The sequence below is a fragment of the Equus quagga genome, chromosome 12, assembly GCF_021613505.1.
Source record: "Equus quagga isolate Etosha38 chromosome 12, UCLA_HA_Equagga_1.0, whole genome shotgun sequence".
NCBI lineage: Eukaryota > Metazoa > Chordata > Mammalia > Perissodactyla > Equidae > Equus > Equus quagga.
Genome location: NC_060278.1, coordinates 56,059,108 through 56,079,625, shown reverse-complemented (window position 1 = coordinate 56,079,625; position 20,518 = coordinate 56,059,108).

Sequence of the window (20,518 nt, the reverse complement as noted above, 5' to 3'; positions counted from 1 at the left end):
AAAATTCCAATTGTTAATTGCAGGTTTATTGGAAAATAATTGACTTTTGTATACGAACCTTGTATCCTGTGACCTTGCTATAATCACTTGTTCATTTTAGGAGGGTGTTTTGTCATTGTTGATTCTTTGGAATTTTGCTACATATAGGATTATGTGATCTGTGAACAAAGACAGTTTTATTTCTTCCTCCCAAATCTGAATATCTTTTGTTTATTGTTCTTGTTTTATTGCATTGGCTAGGATTTCTGGCATGATGTTGAATAGGAATAGTGAGAGGAGACATCCTTCTCTTGTTCCTGATCTCAGTGAAAGGAATTTAATTTCTCACCATTAAGTATGATCTTAGCTGTAGGTTTTCATAGATGTTCTTTATCAAGTTGAGGATGTTCCTCTCTAGATGGCTTTAGTTTTTGGTGATAGAGAATAGCACTGCTCTAAGTATTTATAGAAGATTTTTGTATGAAATAAGTTTTCAATTCACTTGGGTTAATAACTAGTCTTGAAATTTCCAGGCCAAGTGATTTGCATGTTTTACTTTGGAGGAACTGCCAAACTATCTTCCAATACGTCTGTACTATTTTGCATTCTCACTAGCAATTAATGAGAGTTCTGTTGTTCGGCATTTTTTCCAGCTTTCACTATTGTCAGTTTTTGGGATATAAGCAATTCTAATAGGTGAATAGTAGTATCTTATGGTGGTTTTGATTTCAATTTCCATGATGAAAAATCATGTTACATAATGAAAAAAAAACTCTTACTTGCTATTCATCATAGATCTTCTTTGGTGAAGTGTCTGTTCAAGCATTTTGCTTATTTTTTAAAAAATTTTATTGTTATTGTTGAATTTTAAAGTTCTTAATATATTATGAATATAAATCCTTTATCAGATATATGATTTGCAAATATTTTTTCTCAGTGTGTAGCTTATCTTTTCATTCTTTTAACAGTGTCTTTTGCAAAGCAAAAGTTTTAAATTTTGATTGTCTCGGTTATCATTAATTTCTTTCATGGATCATGCTTTTGTTGCTGTATCTAAAAACTCATCACCAAAATCAAGGTCATACAGATTTTCTCCCAAAATTTTTACAGCTTTGCGTTTTGCATTTAGATTTATGATCCATTTTGAATTATTTTTGCATGAGTTGTGAGATATATCTTTAACTTTTTTATGCACATATACATCCAATAGTTCCAGCACCATTTGTTGAAGAAGTTTTCCTTTTTCCACAGATTTGCCTCTATAGCTATGTTGAAAATCAGTTGACTATATTTTGTGTGTCTGTTTCTAGGCTCTGTGTTCAGTTTCTTTGATGAATGTGCTTATCTTTTTTCCAATACCACACTCTCTCTTTTTTTTTTTCTTAAGATTGGCACCTGAGCTAACAACTGTTGCCAATCTCCTTTTTTCCTGCTTTTTTTCTCCTCAAATCCCCCCAATATATAGCTGTATATTTTAGTTGTGGGTCCTTCTAGCCCACGTTTTGTCAGAAAAACGTTCTAAATTTCTAAATACCTGGGATTTCCCATGTACCTTTCTGTTATCGATGTCTAGTTTAATTCTGTTGTTAACCAAGAAAAGATTTTATATGATTTTTATTATATTTTACTTAATTGGTTAAGATTTATGGTTTTGGATATTGTTAAGGTGAATGTTCCATACGACCTTGATAAGAAAGTGTCATCTGCTGTTCTGTGGAGTGTTACATAAATGTCAATTCGGACAATTTGTTGATAGTGCTCCTCAGGTCGTCTGTAGTGTTGATTTTCTGCTTACTTAGTCAATCAATTGCTGAGAAAGCATATAGCTGCCTTTTGATTTTATATTCAGTCTGGCAATCTCTGTCATTTAGCTGGTGGTTTTAGACCTGGGATCAACAAACCATGACTCAAAGGCCAAATACAGCTCATCACCTGTTTTTGAAAACAAAATTGTCTTGAATCCAGCCACACTCATTTATCTATAGCCTATGACTGCTTTTGCACAATGGCAGAGCTGAGTCGTTGCCACATGTACCATGTGGTCCTCAAAGCCTGAAATAGTTATTATCTAGCTCTTTGCAGAAAAGAATATAGAAACACAATTTGAAAGAAATTCGTGAGTTGATTCTTGGACTGTTTATTAGTTATTTATTGTTGGGTAGCAATATTGCCACAAAGATGTTGGTTTAAAACAACACGCATTTATTAATACACAGTTTCTGTGGTTAGGTGTGTGGGCACAGTTTAGTCAGATCTTCTGCTTCCAGATTTCATGTGACTTCAATGAGATTGTTGGTTGGCCTGATGGTCTCATCTCAAGGTTCAACTGGGGAACAACCCACTTTCAAATTCGTGCAGTTGTTAGTAGAATTCAGTTCCTTGGTGTTGTAGGGCAGGTGGCCTCAACGTCTTGCTGATTGTCAGCTAGGGGCCACCCTCAGCTGGTTCTTGGCTGGAGGCTGCCCTTGGTTTCTTGGCCTCTCATAAATGGCTGCATGCTTCATCAAAACCAGCAAAGGAGAGAGTCTTCTAGCAAAATGAAAGATACAATCACATGCAATGTAATCACGGAGGTAACCAACCATCACGTTTATCTTGTTTCATTTGTTTAAAACAAGCCACAGATCCTGCCCATGCCCAAGCAAACAAGCCCTCACAGTCCATAAATACTAGAAGGTGAGAATTATGAGGACCACCTTCAGGTCCGTCTGTTACACTGTGGCTCCCTCCTTTGAGGAATTTTGTCTGACCTCACACTCCCTGCCCTGTCCCAGGTCCTAGTCACTTTGGCGGTCTCACACTTCAAACTCTGCCTTCTCAGTGCTGTGAAAAGTGCTGCCTTCAATTTTGGTTCTGTTTCTTCATTGCTGTGATTTGCAAAATGTCCTTGAGGACAAAACTGTGGTAAATAGAATGTAACTTGCTTGCTCTTTCTCTTAAGTAATGGAATCTTCAAGTCTTGCCTATGTTTGTTGCCTTCAAATATCTTCTAGTTATTATGAATATTTTTTCCATCTTTTATATTTATATTTTGTTGTAGAGTTACTCAGATAAAAGCTCCTGTGGCCTCCACTAGATGTATAATTAAGCATTTCTCTTATTATGTCATTAATAAGTTTCCCTTTACCTAAATTGACAATGTCAGAGTTTTACCTGTGTTATCAGTAACTCCCTCCTAATTTTCCTGATGTTGAATGGTAAGACTGTGTAAAGGGCTGACAGTGGAGTGTTAATAGTAAGATTCATTGTCAAAATAAGTTTCCTTGGAACTGCAAGCTTGTAATGAGATGTTAGAACTCCACGTCTAATAAGTGGTATAACTCAAATTTAAACTCTATTAGTTTGATGCCCCAACTATATTATACATTCACTAAATGCAAAAAGAAAATCTGTCTAAACATCTTCATTAACTAGGTCTTTACTGCTTTCTATTTTGACGCATTTCTAAAAGCGTGCATCTGATTTCATTGGCATTTCCTGTCTTCATTTAAAATTAAGACTTAAAACACACAAAGAAAAATATGAGAACTTTGCAAGTTCATAGAATGTAATATAGGAATATCTGAAATTAAAAGTTGAATGAAAAGATGAATATTGGCCAAAACATCTTGCTTCCTATTTCTATATGTGAAATAGTATCATTCTTTCATCATCAGAGATACTAGCACAAAGCCTAACAATTTGCACAGTCAGTTTAAATCATTTTATGCTTTGTGTCGTTGCTCTTGGGGAGGCGGCAAATATGTTCCATTCGGTGTCTGGAAATATATGTATCTATAAGGCAGATCAAAGATGCGTGCTTTCTTGGCAATAGTGCATTGTCTGGGAAGTGGATGCCGGCCAAGGACTGTATTTTCCAGCCCTACGTTTTCATTTAGACGTGACTATGTGACAAGTCATCAACTGAATAAGAGTTGAAGTGATAGATAGCCTTTTTAAGCCAAAGTGGTTAAGAAGTAGATATTTCTTCTCTACTGTTTTTTTTTTTAACTCCATTTGTGTCTCCTTACAATAGCTTGATTCCAATGAAGATGGCAACTTACAAATGAGGGTGGTGATTTTGGAAACCATTTATTGAAGGAGGCAGAGATGGAAGGAGACTGGTCCTTACTTCTCTGTTTAGAGGAAGCCCACCCACCACCCAGGATAGTGACTTTAGACTCTGTTAGACAAGAAATAAATTTCTCTCTTATAGGATCCATTATATATTTTAGAGCTTCTCTATTAGAAGATGTATCATTATCCTGATAAATATAACACGTGATAAAGAAGATACTTAGTTTTTAATTCATTTTACTGAAATTATACAACTGCATGTTAATAATGAGCATTCATTTTACTAAATTTATTGGGTGAAGATCCACTCCAACTTGGAAAAGTGAGATTCAGTTGTTTTTTTTAAATATAAAATAGCAATAAACTTTTCAAAGTGCTCTAGGTGAAGATAGCATAAGCTTATCTCTTTTATAATAATAGTTGCTGGGAAACAAATTCCCCTAAAACTTAGTGGCTTCGAACAACCGTCACTTAATATCTTACAGTTTCTGTTGATCTGGCATCTGGAGTGGCTCACCTGGGTGTCTTTGGCTCATGATCTCACATAAGACTGCGATCAAATTGTGCACTGGGACTAAAGTCATGTCAAGGCTTATAGGGGGAAGGATCTGATTTCAAGCTACTCAGGCGGCTGTTGACAGACCTCAAGTCCCCTCTGGCTGCTGGCTGAAAAACTCAGTTCTGTGTCATGTGGGTGTTATATAAATGAGCCAAAGATTGCCTTTCTGTATTGGCTCCATGTTATTCAGTTCTTCACAAGAGTCTATGACCACGAACTCAAAGCCCACTAGCACAAAACTAAAATTCTTATGCATTTAATATCTTTGACTATAACTCAAAGAAGTCTGTTTTTAGTTTTTAGAGACTTCCTCCTTTGGATGTTCCATGAAATTGCACCCAACATCTGCTAGCCACAAGACAAACCCTGTGTCTATAAAAGACCCCAAACCACTGCTGGCCTTTGGAGCTCTGGGATCCAGAGTCTCCCCACATTGCTGCCGAGTGGCACCATCTGGATCCCTAAGCCCCTCTTTACCTCCCCACTTCTCCTGGAGTCCCCTTGCACTCCTTCTCTTCTGGGTGGTGGCTCCATATCACTGTCTCTGGAAGATCTCCTGTTGTGAGGGACATCCCCTCACCGTGCAACTCTGTCTAGGCACTACTCCCAAAACTTGCGGTGAAACACTGCTGTCTCACGGTCCTATCTTTTCCTTGATCAGCACTTAAATCCTCAAACTCACCACAGTGGTACACTCCCGAGGGGCACTGACAGCATGGCAGCTGGTCTCCTCCAGAGCAAGCAAGCAAGAGAAGGAGAGAGAGCACTCAAGACAGAAGCCACAGTCTTCTTGCAACTTAATCGGAGTGACATCTCATCACTTCTGTCATATTCTGTTCTTTAGAAACAAGTGGATACATCTGGCCGACATTCAAGGGGGAGGGCATCGCATAAGGGCTCAAATACCAGCAGCCTGGGATCACTAGAGCACCTTGGAGCCTGTCTACTACACAAATATGTGCATTCCCAAAGATTTTAGAAAGGAATCTCATTACTGCTTAAATGAATAGGCACTTAATAATATGTAAGAATGTTTGCAAGATCAAAGAGAGCATGAATTCTGGGACATAATGTATGAAGACAAATGTTTATTCAGGGCCCATATAATGTAGGTAAATATTATGTTATTAGTACCATCAAAGCTGGGGCTGGCCTGGTGGCATAGTGGTTAAGTTTTCATGCTCTGCTCTGGTGGCCTGGAGTTCAAAGGTTCAGATTCCGGAGGAGGACCTACGCACCGCTTATCAAGCCATGCTGTGGAGGCATCCCACATATAAAACAGAGGAAGATAGTCACAAGCGTTAGCTCAGGGAGAATCTTCCTCAAGTGAAAAGAGGAAAATTAGCAACAGATGTTAGCTCAGGGCTGATCTTTCTCACACACACACAAAAAACCCATCAAAGATTAAATATTATTTTGCTATTTCATATGTAAATGTTATATATATATATGTTTTCCCTAAAATTTTATATATACTTTTTTAATATATAGGGTTTCCTAAAATTTAATTGCTTTTATTATTGCAATATGAAAAAAAACCTTTAAAAGTTATTTTACTTAATGTATATTTTGTTATCTGTATTTTGTATTAAATTTTACTTAATTCACATTTTCAATTCCTGGGAATCTGATCATTGCATGATTCCTGTAATGAAGTGAATTGCTCATTTTAAACATCTTGATATTTTCATATAATCTTGTAACTCCTAATTTCCGAAAACTTGCATTGTCTTGCAATAATAAAATCTTGAAGCAAAAAGTTTTGTTGTTATTATTAGCAACCATCGTCACAAATTGAAACCTTTTTATAGTGCTTTCTTCTTTTTAGGACACTTTCCACACACAAGAAACTCATTTGGGCTTTACAGCATTTTATGAAGTTATATCATTTTTCACTGTGTTCCCACATTCAGTATTGATTCAGAATCCACGTGAATGAAGCATTAACTTACAAGCCAAAGTTTTTTCATCCCAAAGCGCTAATTTTCTTAAGCAATAATATGACAAAATTGCTTTCTACAAAACATTCTTTGGATGCTGCACTTTGCGATATATATGGCACCATGCTGGGAACAAGGATCTCTTCTTGATACTGAAAACCTGACAATGCTGTACAAGGTCAAGAACTATTTTCACTGTAGAAGGTGTTCTTCTTAGGTTATTGTTACTTAGGTTTCATTGAACTTTTAAACCAATGCAGAATCTTCTTTTCGTCAATATGTGCAAAGTATAATAATCTCCCTTGGAATATTTGCTTCCCAAAGAAAATTAAAGAAGAACATGAGCTACAAATATGCTTCTTTTGATGAACAGAGTGTATCCCACAACAGTGAATAATCTTGATCTTATGACTCCACTCGTAAGACCTCAGGGGACTGTGGAACTGTTAGTTCTCATAATCTTGTATTTTTAAGTGTTAGCTCTGTAGAAGTACTGGGTTTTTTCCCTCCAAAAAGTACGAATTACACGACTCAGGAATTTATAGCGATTATTGGTTAGATCTCTGTTCTTTCAACCCTCCTTGCTCAGTCAAATTTCTACAAGAAATGAAAGAAACAAAAAAGTAATCTTAGGTCCTGGCCAATAACTGGTTCTCACTTTTATTTACTCTGGATACAGCAAGTCACTCACTAAAATATCTTGGCTAAGGATTTTGCAATTTTTTTGGAGAGAGAAAGGGCAATACTTTATTTCCTGTATGAGGCATCGTTAAAAGCAAAAATATATTTTCTGACAGAGCAAATATAATGAACTCAAGTGTGGAGTCATTGACGCTTGCTTCCTGGGTTCTAAGTAGGTTTTGAAATTGAAGTGTTCTTAAATTTACCCACAAAGTCTTAAAAGTCAAAGCCCTGGCACAGTGGTATAAAGGTACGTTGATGTTCTGCATTTATGTATTCATCAATTTGCCTTGTTTAACTTGCCATTACAATCTGGTAGCTTATTCTGAAGCCAAAGAGGGAAGTGAAAGTTGGAACGGCAGGTGGAGACAGAAAGTGGGAAGAAGGGATTTTTTTTCTCTTTATATTGTGACTAAATCTATTTGAACTAGAAAATGCATCGGATATCTTAATCACAATTTGAATTCTACTTGCTTGATTTTCATTATTTATATTAAATCCCAAATTACCAAAAAGATACATACTTTTTTACAGACTCAACCCATTAAAGAAATTATTCATTTCTCCATTCATGTGCTTCCACAACGTGGGTAGAAATCCACTCAATTTACAGTTGACTAGTTACTAAATTACTTAGCTAAGGGAGAAATACGCTGTTGATATTATGTCTTATCACGAGTCTGGTTCAAATGCTTGAAAGCACTTCTCTTCGCACCCTAAGTATCCAGCACATTACTTAAGAAACTAGCCTTTTCCCAATCTCCCACAGGGGGTCAGTCCATATTTAGAAAGCAACCTTAAGGATGAAGTACTACACTCTTGTCTATTGCTTTTGTAAAATACATCTGCCTATTTCCCATTGATAATCTAAAAATTCACCATTTTTTGGGAAATATTTCTAAATCATTGAATGCATGCCTGTCTGTTTTCTTAAATAAAATATCCTAAATGGAAGTGACACATTTTTGATAATTTAGGCAATCATTTTGATCTGATTGTGTTATATGGAAAAACTGTATTTGCCTGTTTCCATCCCTGTAGTTGTCATTCCTGATTTTATAAAACAACTTATTTGTTAACTAGAATTTGTTTTGTGTGATTTCTGCCTTACGAGAAATCAGTTATTCACGGTGCATAAATAAATTCTGAATAACCGTCAGAGGGGTTCCTCCTCAGAGTCAAGTGGTTAGGTTTGGATGCTGAATTTTAAGTAAGTATAGAGCCCTTGCTTCCTCATTGTGCTTTTAGCTGCATTTTGAAATGGTGGTGGAAGTTAGTGAAGATTTTGCAAAAGGGAAAGCACTAGGAAATATTTGACACGCTTCTGCTGTGCTGGACAAGAGCTATGCTACTTCATCTTCGTGGTGGCATCTTAATTTTATCTTGCCAGCAGAAGACTAGATGGGTTCATCAAATCCGGTTTGATAAACTCCCCTCTATCATTGTCATTTTTATTTTTTATATTTACGTTTTTCAACAGTAGAGAATAGGAGAAAAGGGGACCGTCCTTCAGTAGGTTCTCTGAGCTCCATTGCTCCCTTGAATTGAAATTTGAAAATTATTTCTCGAACTTTGAGTGAGCTTCACAAAAAGTAGAATTCTTGGCGTCTGTGAATTGACATGTTAAAAGCAAGCTCTCAGTGGTGTAGCCAAGGCTTTAATCAGAGAAAAGTGACTCAGTCTGAAGTAGGTTGAGTTCAAATAAAAGGCGTGCCAAGATTTCAGATATGGGACTTTATTTTGTAACGGTTGCAGCAAATTTAATCTGAAAATAAGTTTAAATACTTGTGAGCATGACCGATTGAGCTGTGTTAGAGATAGTTTCAGATTTTATGTTGAATATTGTGTATTCTGAGATTACGTTTGATGCCAGAAAGGATAAAATATAGAGTTTACGGTTTCTAAAATATTTGAATGATTTGTGTTAAATCTGAAAATTTGTAAGAAGAAATTAATGGAAATGCTAATGTTCTATAACATTCATCCAGCAACCAGTGTCATATTGTTTTTGCTTGTTCAAATTAAAGTTTATTATCCCTCCATAGATCTTTTAACTTCTTCCATTCATGTGATTTTCTGCTTTTCAAGAGATTTTCTGCTCCTCTCTTAAGAGGACGAGATTGTCACATTTTACAAGCAGCTGCTTATTCCTCAGAAGCTGAACGTGCGTTGTAGAACATTGCCTTAAATGTAATTACTGTTTATGCCAATTTGGTTTCCTTCAACTTGTAGCAGAATGAAATGAACTGCTTCAGATTCATTCACTGATTTAACATATGTCAGAAAAATTATTTTTTTCTGCATGAAGTTTTAAATATCTACCTGTATTTATTTACCTAACATAAGGCAAAATATAAATTGAGATCTTTAAGACTTTCAGGAGTTATTTAACTGACCACTGTTCTTTGAAGCTAGGTTTTTATTCAAAATACAATTTAGAACAAATTGCTGGAAGAAATACAGATCATTAAGATATGCATTGTGAGTTATGGGATATATACCATGAAGGATGGTTCATATTGATTAGTACCTTAGGATACATTATTTTAACATTTTTTAAGGCATGATATTTATTTAGTGCAAAAATTATAAACTATATTTTTACAAGAATGTTGATCTAATATTTTTTTCAAAGCCTTTAGGAATCTTAAATTACCCATGCTCTAATATTCCCTTATATTAAAAAATATTCATTGGGGAACTATGAATTATGTGATATAAACTGTTAAGTACTAGATATAATTTGCTGCACAGGGCAAAAATGACCCTACCTTGTGGAGCTTATTTCTTACAGTCAGTGAATTTAACTCATGGATTAACATTGAAACTTACATGAAAGGCATTAAATAGAACATAGAACATGTATAAATTATTCAAAAATTTAAAGAGATACTTCGTTATTTTTGAAATGCTGAAAACTGAAGGGTGTCCGACAGACACACTGTTGTGGGTGACATTTGAAGAAATCACTTCCTTGAGGAGCCTTTTTATCAGAAATATTACCAGCCAACTCTGTCGTCTCCACTGCCCTGCCATCCTGCCCCTCTCGGGGCTTCAACACTGGGTGGCTTCAGCAACGCAAACGCATGTTCTCACCATTCTGGAGGCCAGAGTCCAAGAACAAGGTGCCCTCAGGATTGGTTTCCGGTGAGATCTCTCTCCTTGACTCGCAGATGGCTTCCTTCTCTGTGTCCTCAAATGGTCTCTTCTCTTTTACCATCATCTTCATTTCTACCTTCTACCCTCTAGCTCCATCAGCAAGAACCAGGTGTAGATGTATGTTTGCAAGGACAATGGTTAGGTTTGAGTTCTTACCACTGAGTTCCAAAGGCACATGCAAAATGGAGCGGATGTTTGAGCACCTGTTTCATTGTTCCTGAGCATTAGTGACACTTTTTCAGGCCATCCAGTCCAGACTAGACAGAGAACACTGAAGGGTCTGTTTCTCAACTCCATACACTCACATTCACCCACCAAAACTATTACGAAACTTCACTGCTCTTGGGCATGTGAACAAGTTACTCCTTTGTCATTCAAATAGGACTTCAACAGAAAATCCTTATTTCCCTTCTTTCCCTCCACAGATATTCACTGAATGCCTACTATGTGCCAGGTACTATTCTGGGTACAGAAATATCACATTGAACAAAATAGGTAGAATCTCCGTCTTCATGGAGTTTACATTTTAGTGAAGGGAGATAGACAATAAACAAAATAAAAAGTAAATGTATAAGATGTTTGATGGTGATAACTACTTTTGAGAAAAATAACAAGGACCGAGGGGTGGGCTGCCAGGATGGGGAGTTGTAATTTTGAATAGTGTACAAGAGGAAGAACTAAGTGAAAAGCAGACACGTGAGAACATACGTGGAGGAGGTAAGACATGAGTCATGCAGATATCTAGGAGAAGGACTTTGCAAGCAGAGGAAAGAGCAAATCCAAACGCCTGGTGATGAGAATGTGCCTGGCACGTCTCAGCACAGAAAGGAGATTGAGAGCAGAGTAGGAAGCAAGAAAGCGATGGTGGAGAAAATCATACAGCTTTGTTTACCCAGGTTTTACTAAAGCTTTTGAAGTGGTGGAGCTTCTGGCTTTCAGCTGTGTGTCCAAGGACAGATTCCAAGGGCAGAGGATCGAGTGTTGATAATGCTATGCTTGATCTCTTTATTGCACTTATGGGGTAAAATGTGACGACTTAACATTTTAGTCTTTATGAAGGAGTCAGTACAAGGTCTTAAAGCAGCATTTAATCTCTATCTCCAGATCTCTGAGAATCTCAGGTCTCTAGACTTTGAGTTTCTCAAGACCGTGTCTCTATTCTATTAATTCTTGTATCTCTAATACTTAGCAGTATTTCTTGAATAAAGGAAAAAATGAAAAAAATGCACAATGTGGGGAAAAATAATGTTATATACCCATTATATTCCTTTTGTGCTTTAGTTTATATTTTGATACAAATTAGTGATCTGTTACAATTTCCTGAATTTACGAAAGGCTCCTTTCCCATGCTGTCTTTACAAGTTCTCTATTCTTTATCTTTTAAATATCTTTTTGCAGGAATCAGATTCAGTTAACTTACTTTTCTCTCAACCTATGATCCTTCTGTACAATGAAATTTCCCAAGCATTTTCTTTTCTTCCAAGTACTCTCTGAGTTTCAAACTGACTGTGCCTTTCCACCATCTGACTAGGAATATCTGATTAGATATTTTACTGCATCTGAGAAATCTATCAAGTTGACACCTCCCTCTGTTACGACCAGAAGAATGTCTTCCTATTTTTTCTTGTAAATTTTCCGGAACACAAGAGTGCTCTGCAACTACCTCTACTTGTCAGCATTGACTGTGACCTCGCTAACGAACCTCCAGAAAACTTGTCTAGATTGCTTTAAATTATCCCACAATAAGGAGTTGGCCAGACATACAGTATCTTGTCTCAGATGAAGCTGTTTTGTTTTTTAACAACCATCAGCTGAAGTAAAAGACAACCCAAACTTTCAGTAGGGAAGAAAACTATGTTCAATGACCTTTCGTTGAGAGTGTTTATGAAACACTAAGAAAAGCAGACTGAGATAAGGGGAGAGGGATAGGAAGTGAAATCAGACAGAGAGTCATTGAAAGGCAGGGCTATCATCTAGAATGTGGTAATAATAACTTTAACCCTATAAAATATACAATGGATCTGTTAGAATCCAATTTCAGGAAGACCTTGTTTGAGAAGATCTTTTCCCCGTAAATCACAGAGGAGAAAGATACATAATTGTATATAATTTACATAAAGTGTTAGCCTATAGATTATACATAATCTATATAATTTGTCTTAGTTCAGGCTGCTATAATAAAAATATCATGAAGTGGGTGGCTTAAGCAATAAACATTAATTTCTCACAGTCCTGGAGGCTGGGAAGCCCAAGGTCAAGGTGACAGCAGATTCAGTGTCTGGTGAAACCCTAGTTCCTGGTTCCTAGATGCTGTCTTCTCATTGCGTCTTCGTAAGGTGGAAGTGGGAGCGAGCTCCCTGGGGTCTCCTCTATAAGGCCACTAATCCCATTCATGAGGGCTCCACTCTCATGATCTAATCATCGTCCAACAGCCCTACCTTCTAATACCATCACTTTGGGGGCAAGAGAACCAATGTCATTGATAAGTTTATAATTACAGCTTAACTCTATACACCTTTGTAGAAAGGTATTGTGTGCATGTTAAACAAATCATTTTTCTATTTAGAAGATTCCACTTGCTGATAATTACAGGCAAGTAAAATCCATGCACTTTCACAGATAGTAGGAAATCAACGTCGAAAAATATTACTTAATTCTTCTAAGTGTTAAACCATGCCATACCAATAAAACTAAAAGCCTTTTTATGGTTAATTATTTTGCTAAAGAAATACAAAGCTGACTATAACAGTTTGCCCTGTTCTCGGGGGAGGATTAAGCAGAAGTGATCAAAAAAAATTTCTTATAATTATGGTCTGTATTCACTTATGGAATAAACCACTTACTTTAAACTTTATCTTGGGATTTTTTTTCCTAGCAATCCTTATCAGTTTTTTGCATCATGTTTGTTGTATGTTGTTGTACCCATTTTTTTGATATGGAGAAAAGATAAAAACATGTAGTATTCAGTATTACTTAAATAGGTTAATATTGTATTACAAGCCACAACACTATCTATCTGATATTAGTTTTAGATCTGGAATTTCTTCTCTGTATTTGTTCCTATACATGCTAATTTTATATTTTGATCAATATCACTAGAGTTTCTCCTCTCCCCCTGTAAAATTGGGGCATAAGACAACAGTAACAACAAATGATGGAGCATAATCAAATAGGGATCAGTTTCTGAACAGAAGGCTCAACGCAAAGCCAGAGATTGAGCAGACATGGTGTGTCATGTGCAAGTAGAAGAGTAATCTGAGAAGAATAACCTACAACAACAAGTAAGAGGATGTTGTAAGGTTGGAGGGGACAAGAGAGATGCTTGGTTTGAAGCAAACACAGCTAAGCCACAGAAACGCATAGGGATGTTGATCTTTCTCTTTCATGAATGTCATTTCAGTGTGAAACCTTCATCTCTAATATATGACATTATCCTCTAATGTTTGTATTTAAAGTAAGCTGTTAAAACCAATAATATAATCTTCACTGTCACTAGAAAATTGTTAGCTTCTTGAACAGTAAAACTAAACTTGAAAAGTTAAAACAGCTTCTAATCCTGATTTAGCCTTGATCTAGTTCATGGACTCTTTCATATTTTAATATAATCATAGGATAACATTGAAAATATTTAAAGACTATCATATTTTTAAAAGTATAAAAATCACTAATATAGAAACTACTAATCTAATTTCAACATATTATTTTTAAAGTTTGTGTAAAAATATACTTATATAGTTATACAAATCTTATTTTAAACTGAAAAATCAACTCCAAACTTTTTTATTGACTGAGGCACTCAAATTACTTTTCCATCAGGGTAAAGCAATTTATTATTATCGAAAACCAATAAATACAACTTCTTCCATCTACTATTTTGCAGCAAGTGAAAAATGAATTTTAAATTCCTTTGTCTCAATAGTTTATTCAAATAGCTTACACGTAGCATCTTTTAGGCAAGAATTTTGACTTCCAAAGCCAGTTGCTTTTCCTGCCTGTTACTGTAATTGCTAGTAGTCTCATCTAGTTTTAATGAGCTTTTATCCAGCTACTGTGTACGCCATGTATTTCAGTAAATCAACTGAAGGGCCAGTCCAGTGACCAAGTGGTTAAGTTGGCACGCTCCATTTTGACGGCCCAGGGTTCCGCCAGTTCGGATCCTTGCTGCAGACCTAAGCATCACTCATCAAGCCATGCTGAGGTGGAGTCCCACACAGCTGAACTAGAAGGACCTACAACTATAATATATAACTGTGCACTGGGGGGCTTTGGGGAGAAGGAATAAAACGAAAAGACTGGCAACAGACATTAGCTCAGCGTCAATCTTTAAAAAAAATAAAATAAGTGAATGAATCAACAGAATGTTTTAAAAATCAGAAAAATTAACCTCATGCTATAAAACACTGCTATTTTGGGAAAAAACACATTTTTGTTTGTTATTATTGTTCTAGGTCAATAATCAAGCTTCGTTTTAATACTTTTCTTTACACAAAACTCTATTCCCTGGACATGAGTTAATAGTCACAAAAATTTGAGTAACTCTTCCCACTTATATATTTATCAGCCTGATTGATTTTTTAAGTGACAGAGTTTTTATTTTAACTTGGACTGGTTTATAATGAAATGCAGTATTTGATGTCTCTGCTGACTTTTAGAGGAGACGATATTATCTGAAATATATATACTTTTGTTTTAGACAACCTTAAATACTTCTATGAGAGATTCAAAAGCTTTTAGTTTTATTTCTTTATATAGATTATCACTTACAGCTCTGTTCACTTGTATATTGCTGCGTATTCAATGTTAGATATAAACTCAATAGCGTTATAAATACTTGACATAGTCAAACCTGGAGCTCTAAGTACTATTGTAATAATCAGATCAAATAGTACGTTGAGGGAAAAAAGGGAGGAATTGTCACTGCACAGGCTTCTCAAAATGAGCCCTCTGTACTGAATATTAAGGCTCCTTCCTGTGGCATTGCTATTACTTTAGTTCAAGCCGGGATTTTCTCCTGTCTAAAATCACTTCCTAGTCTTAGTTATTTCTGCCGTACGCTCTGCTCTGGTTTTTCTTCTTTAATTCCTCCTATCTACATTGCCTCTCAACTCTTTATCTCACCACATAAGATCTTCGCAATATTCCTGAAAATCACCTGTTGAGTCTTTCCTGCAGTTACTCTGGCCATAGACCCAATATTCTAAACACTGAGGTCTTTTTCTACTTTTCCCCAAATCTGTGGCTATTCATGTCTCAATATCTTTGTAGATATTCTTCCCTCTGCATGAGTAAACTTCTTCAAAATTAGAAAGAAATAAAAGTGGTTGAACCATTTTTATTAAATAGGTAATACCTACCTAATTGGCATATGCTGGGATTCAAAATATTGGCTATGAATTTTTCTGTCTTATTCCCTTGGAAATATTGTTCTCCATAAAAATACCTAAATGAATATTTTAACTCAGGGAAAAGCAATACAAATATTCACCTCAGATACAGAAACCACACACAAAGCAATTAAATAAATATAATATACTCAACAGTTAATTAAATATGATGACCCATTCACACTCACCACGTAGCAATACCATCAAAAATACTACTGTTGGGGCTGGCCCCGTGGCCGAGTGGTTAAGTTTGCGCGCTCCGCTGCAGGTGGCCCAGTGTTTCATTGGTTCGAATCCTGGGTGCGGACATGGCACTGCTCATCAAACCACGCTGAGGCGGTGTCCCACATGCCACAACTAGAAGGACCCACAACGAAGGATATACAGCTATGTACCAGGGGGCTTTGGGGAGAAAAAGGAAAAAAATAAAATCTGAAAACAAAAAGAAAATGTGCTCTCTAAAAAAAAAAAATACTACTGTTGACAAACACATCTAAAAATATTATTGTGGTTGTGGGACCAGGCCAGTGGCATAGCAGTTAAGTTTGTGCACTCTGTTTCGGTGGCCCAGGGTTCACCGATTCAGATTCTGGGCACCAACCTATGCGCTGCTTATCAAACCATGCTGTGGCAACATCCCATATGTGAAATAGAGTAATATGGGTACAGATGTTAGCTCACGGACAAGCCTCCTCAGCAAAAAAAGAGGAGGCTTGGTGGCAGATGTTAGCTCAGGGCTAATCTTCCTAAAAAGATAAATAAATAAATAAACAAATAAATAAAAATAATGTGGTTGTGATGATCCTTCAATTTCCTTTGACTAATGAGAGGGTGAGACTCAACCAGATCTTGCTAAGGGATGTGTCTCTCTTCAATCTATCTACTTTGTTTTCTTTCTGAGCCTCCGTTATCCATCATACTTGGACTCTCTGTACACTATACCAGCCTGCACCCTACTCCACTTCATACCCTACAGTGTGTCTTAGACCAGACTAGTCACTTTCCTCTTTTTGGGGCAGACATATTATTACAGAAAGAGAATTATCAAGATGTCTCTGTAGCACATATGGTTCATATATTCCAGGGAAGAACATCTATCCACTGTATTTCTTTAGTGTCTTGTATTTCCATTTGCTCACACACTTATTTATGCAAGAATCTCACTTCATTCCAAGGAGCCGTTTACACTTTGTCCTTTACTACTTAGTCTCAGAATTAAACTTCTCCCCTCACAGTTCCTCCATCTCAGTGAAGAAGTTCATATGCAAGAAAAAAAGCAAAACTAACTAGTGCTTATCTGACTTTTTTAACCATCTTTTTGCCTTCATGCATGTTAATACATTTGGAATGTTCTTTTCTCATTCTTTGTCGGTCCTGTGACCTCTATACAACCTTCAATGCCCATCCAAATACCACAGTTATGATGATTTATGACTCAATAGTTACTCCCTCGTGGTCCCCTGGCACTTGGGTTGTACTCCTAGTGTTTGTCATGGATCATTTGTTAGTCAATCCCACTTATCTACAAACAATAAAGAACACTGTATTAGCATCAGAGATGGTTGTAATGAATAACCACAAGCTTGATGATGTTAAAAAACAACGAACTATACTCTCTCACTGTTCTGGGTGCCGGAAGTCCCAAATCAGCATCACCTGACCAAAATGAAGGTGTCAGTAGGGCCATACTCCCTCTGGAGTTTCCAGGGGAGAATCAGTTTCCTCATTCTTTCAGCTGCTGGTGGTGCCAGGCTTCCTGACTTGCAGCCATATAACTCGAACGTCTGCCTCCGTAGACACAAATCATCGTCTCCATTGTGTGTTTTTGTGGGTTGTCTCTTCCGTGTTAAGGTTCCTTCTCCTTTACTCTTATGTGGACACATGTGATAACATTTACGACCCACCTACATAATCCAACATAGTCTCCCCATCTCAAAATCATTAAGTTAGTCACATATTTTTGTCATATTAGGTAATATTCATAGGTCCTAAGGATTAGGTCCTGATATCTTGGGGAACATTCTTTAGCCCCCAAAGGCATGGTCCATATATAGAGCCTTCTCACAATTATGAGTGCCTAACTAAAATTTCTGTCATGGAGTTGGCCCACATAACTAGCTTTAAATTTTATCAACTTGGGTTGTCTTTCAACGCTGAACATCATTTCGTCAGCATTTATTTGTGCTTAAATACTTCAAAGCAAGTCGTGGAGGAGTTTAGGGAGAAAATAAAGCATTATTAAGATAATGATGTCATATACCCCATACCCTATGTCTATTAACTTATTTTCCCCTATGACCGTATGAGATAAATGTTATTTCCATATAATTCATGAGTAAAGAGGTTCAGAAAGGGTAAGTGATTTTCCTAAGATCTCTAAGGTCAGATCTAGGCTGAAATCCACCTTTGTCTAAGTCAAAAACCCATTATTCTTCTGTAAAATCATAATGTCTTAAAAATAAATATTAAGGACAAAATAAAATACTCCTCAGGATGAGTTGCATAACAGAATAAATTACAATATGAAGTGTCCTTGACCATTAAAATAGCAGACTTGATTTAAAATGAAAAAGCTCAGTTTTCTTCCCTTGTGTTTGGTAATGACAAACGTGAACTTTAAGCAGTGACTATCTGGCAATAAATTGTTATAAGCTCCACTGTTTGTTTTGCTGATGCTCTATAGAAATGAGTATTTAGGAGAAGAGTTTTGTTTATTTATTTATTTATTATAGCTTAAATGTTGCAAAACATTGCGAGCCGCATAGACCTACTGCCAACAAATAATGAATAATTACCTAGTACTGGGGTTCTAAATAAGACCCATACCAACAAACAGATGTCAGTAGGATTTTGGCTCCAGGTTTTTGCCTGCAGGAAGTCATTAAAAGATAAGTGGAAAATCAAGTCTGTTCCCTTGGTAGCAGAATTTCTACCCTTCGCAGGCATCCCAGGGAGGCTTATTTTCGGACAGCAACACCAGCTCCCACATTAGATGGTAATCACTCTTCTGTTTATAGGCTCCTTGTAAATCAATTGCAGACAGGCAATGAAAGGATGTGCTCCGTATTTACTTTTAGGCTATTTGAGAAAAGTCATTGCGAGCAAACCAAACATATTTTAAACAATCCTACCCCTTGGTAAATTTCATAGTTCAATCTTACAAAATCATATTGTGGGCTATTTGTGTACTCTTAATGACTTTGCACTATATGGAAAATAGCGTTGTATTCCAGCTGTGCAAGCACTGACATTTGTATTCCAAAATGGTTGATGCTTAGGAAGAAAGTCGTGATTGAAGCCAGGTGCAGATCATTAAGCTTAACACGCAGTGCTTTTCTTTCTTTCTTTCATCTTAGCATCCTGATGATTCTACGAGTTACTTTTTCCAACTCACCAGTTTGCAGTGAACTAAATGACTGAAACAAGGTGTGTTTGCCCAGTAATAACAAACCTTTTCTGTCCAATTAAAGTTAAACTGCAGATATTTTTCATTAGAAACCATTTTTTTCATGAATACGTATTTTTAAGTAATGACAATGAACCTTTAAGAGAGTGTGGGGCAGCGCATACTAAGTCATTTTTGTGTATCAGCAAGTAGCATACGACAATAAAGAATATATTTCGCTTTAGAAAAGATCAAGAAACATGTAAGAAATCTATGTACAAAAATTAACAGGGTATCAAGTATTTCTAAAGCTATGATGCCATAAACTTGCCACTAATAAATTAAAACAATTTTAAAAATTTTTTTATTTATTTATTTTTTTGAGGAAGATTAACCCTGAGCTACCATCTGCTGCCAATCAACCCTGAGCTACCATCTGCTGCTACCTCAGCTCTTTTTGCTGAGGAAGACTGGCCCTGAGCTAACATCCGTGCCCATCTTCCTCTACTTTACATGTGGGACGCCTACCACAGCATGGCTTGCCAAGTGGTGCTGTGTCCACACCCTGGATTGGAATCGGTGAACCCGGGGCTTCTGAAGCAAAACTTTCTAATTTAACCACTGTGCCACCAGGCCGGCCCCTTAAAACAATTTTTTGTTCATATATGGTAAGTGAATTATTTCTCTAAGTTAGCGAAGTGTCAAGCTTGTTTTAATATACTTTTGAATTACTCAAATGTTGAAAATAACATGTAGGAAGAAAAATAATCTTCATTTATATGTTATTTTAATGCATGCAACATAATACTCAGCCTAAATTATAATATAACAGACATATCAAATTGGTAATATACATTATAAATCAGATGATCCGTGCAATGCGATAGATTTATAGATAATATTTTTTTATAGATAATATTTTCTACTTTAAACTGGAAAGTGAAGTTTAAATGAATGACTTTGTTAGTGTAGCAATATTTATTCTTTTAGGTATTACATCCTGCCTTTTGAGATGTTACAAATGAGAGACAAGTTTAAATAAAATCTTCCTTAAGTTGCAGTGGTTTCCTATTTTCAGTTTTATGTGAAAACAGGTGGGAGATCCTAGCAGACTATGCAATACAGTAAAATCACTGTAGCCTGAATCCCAAATTATAGCTTAATGTTTCAATGGCTTCAATATCCCTGTCACCGAAAGCTGCCTGGGGCACTAGCATCACTTTGCTTTGTGTTGTTTCTACAGTGCTGACACTGAGAGAGGTATTTTTTTTTTCAATTTTTCCTTACTGGTAAGTTGTGTTTAGGTACAAAGTTGTGACAGATATACAACATCTTATTTCAATTTTCCTTTTCTCTTTACGATATGAGCAGAAGG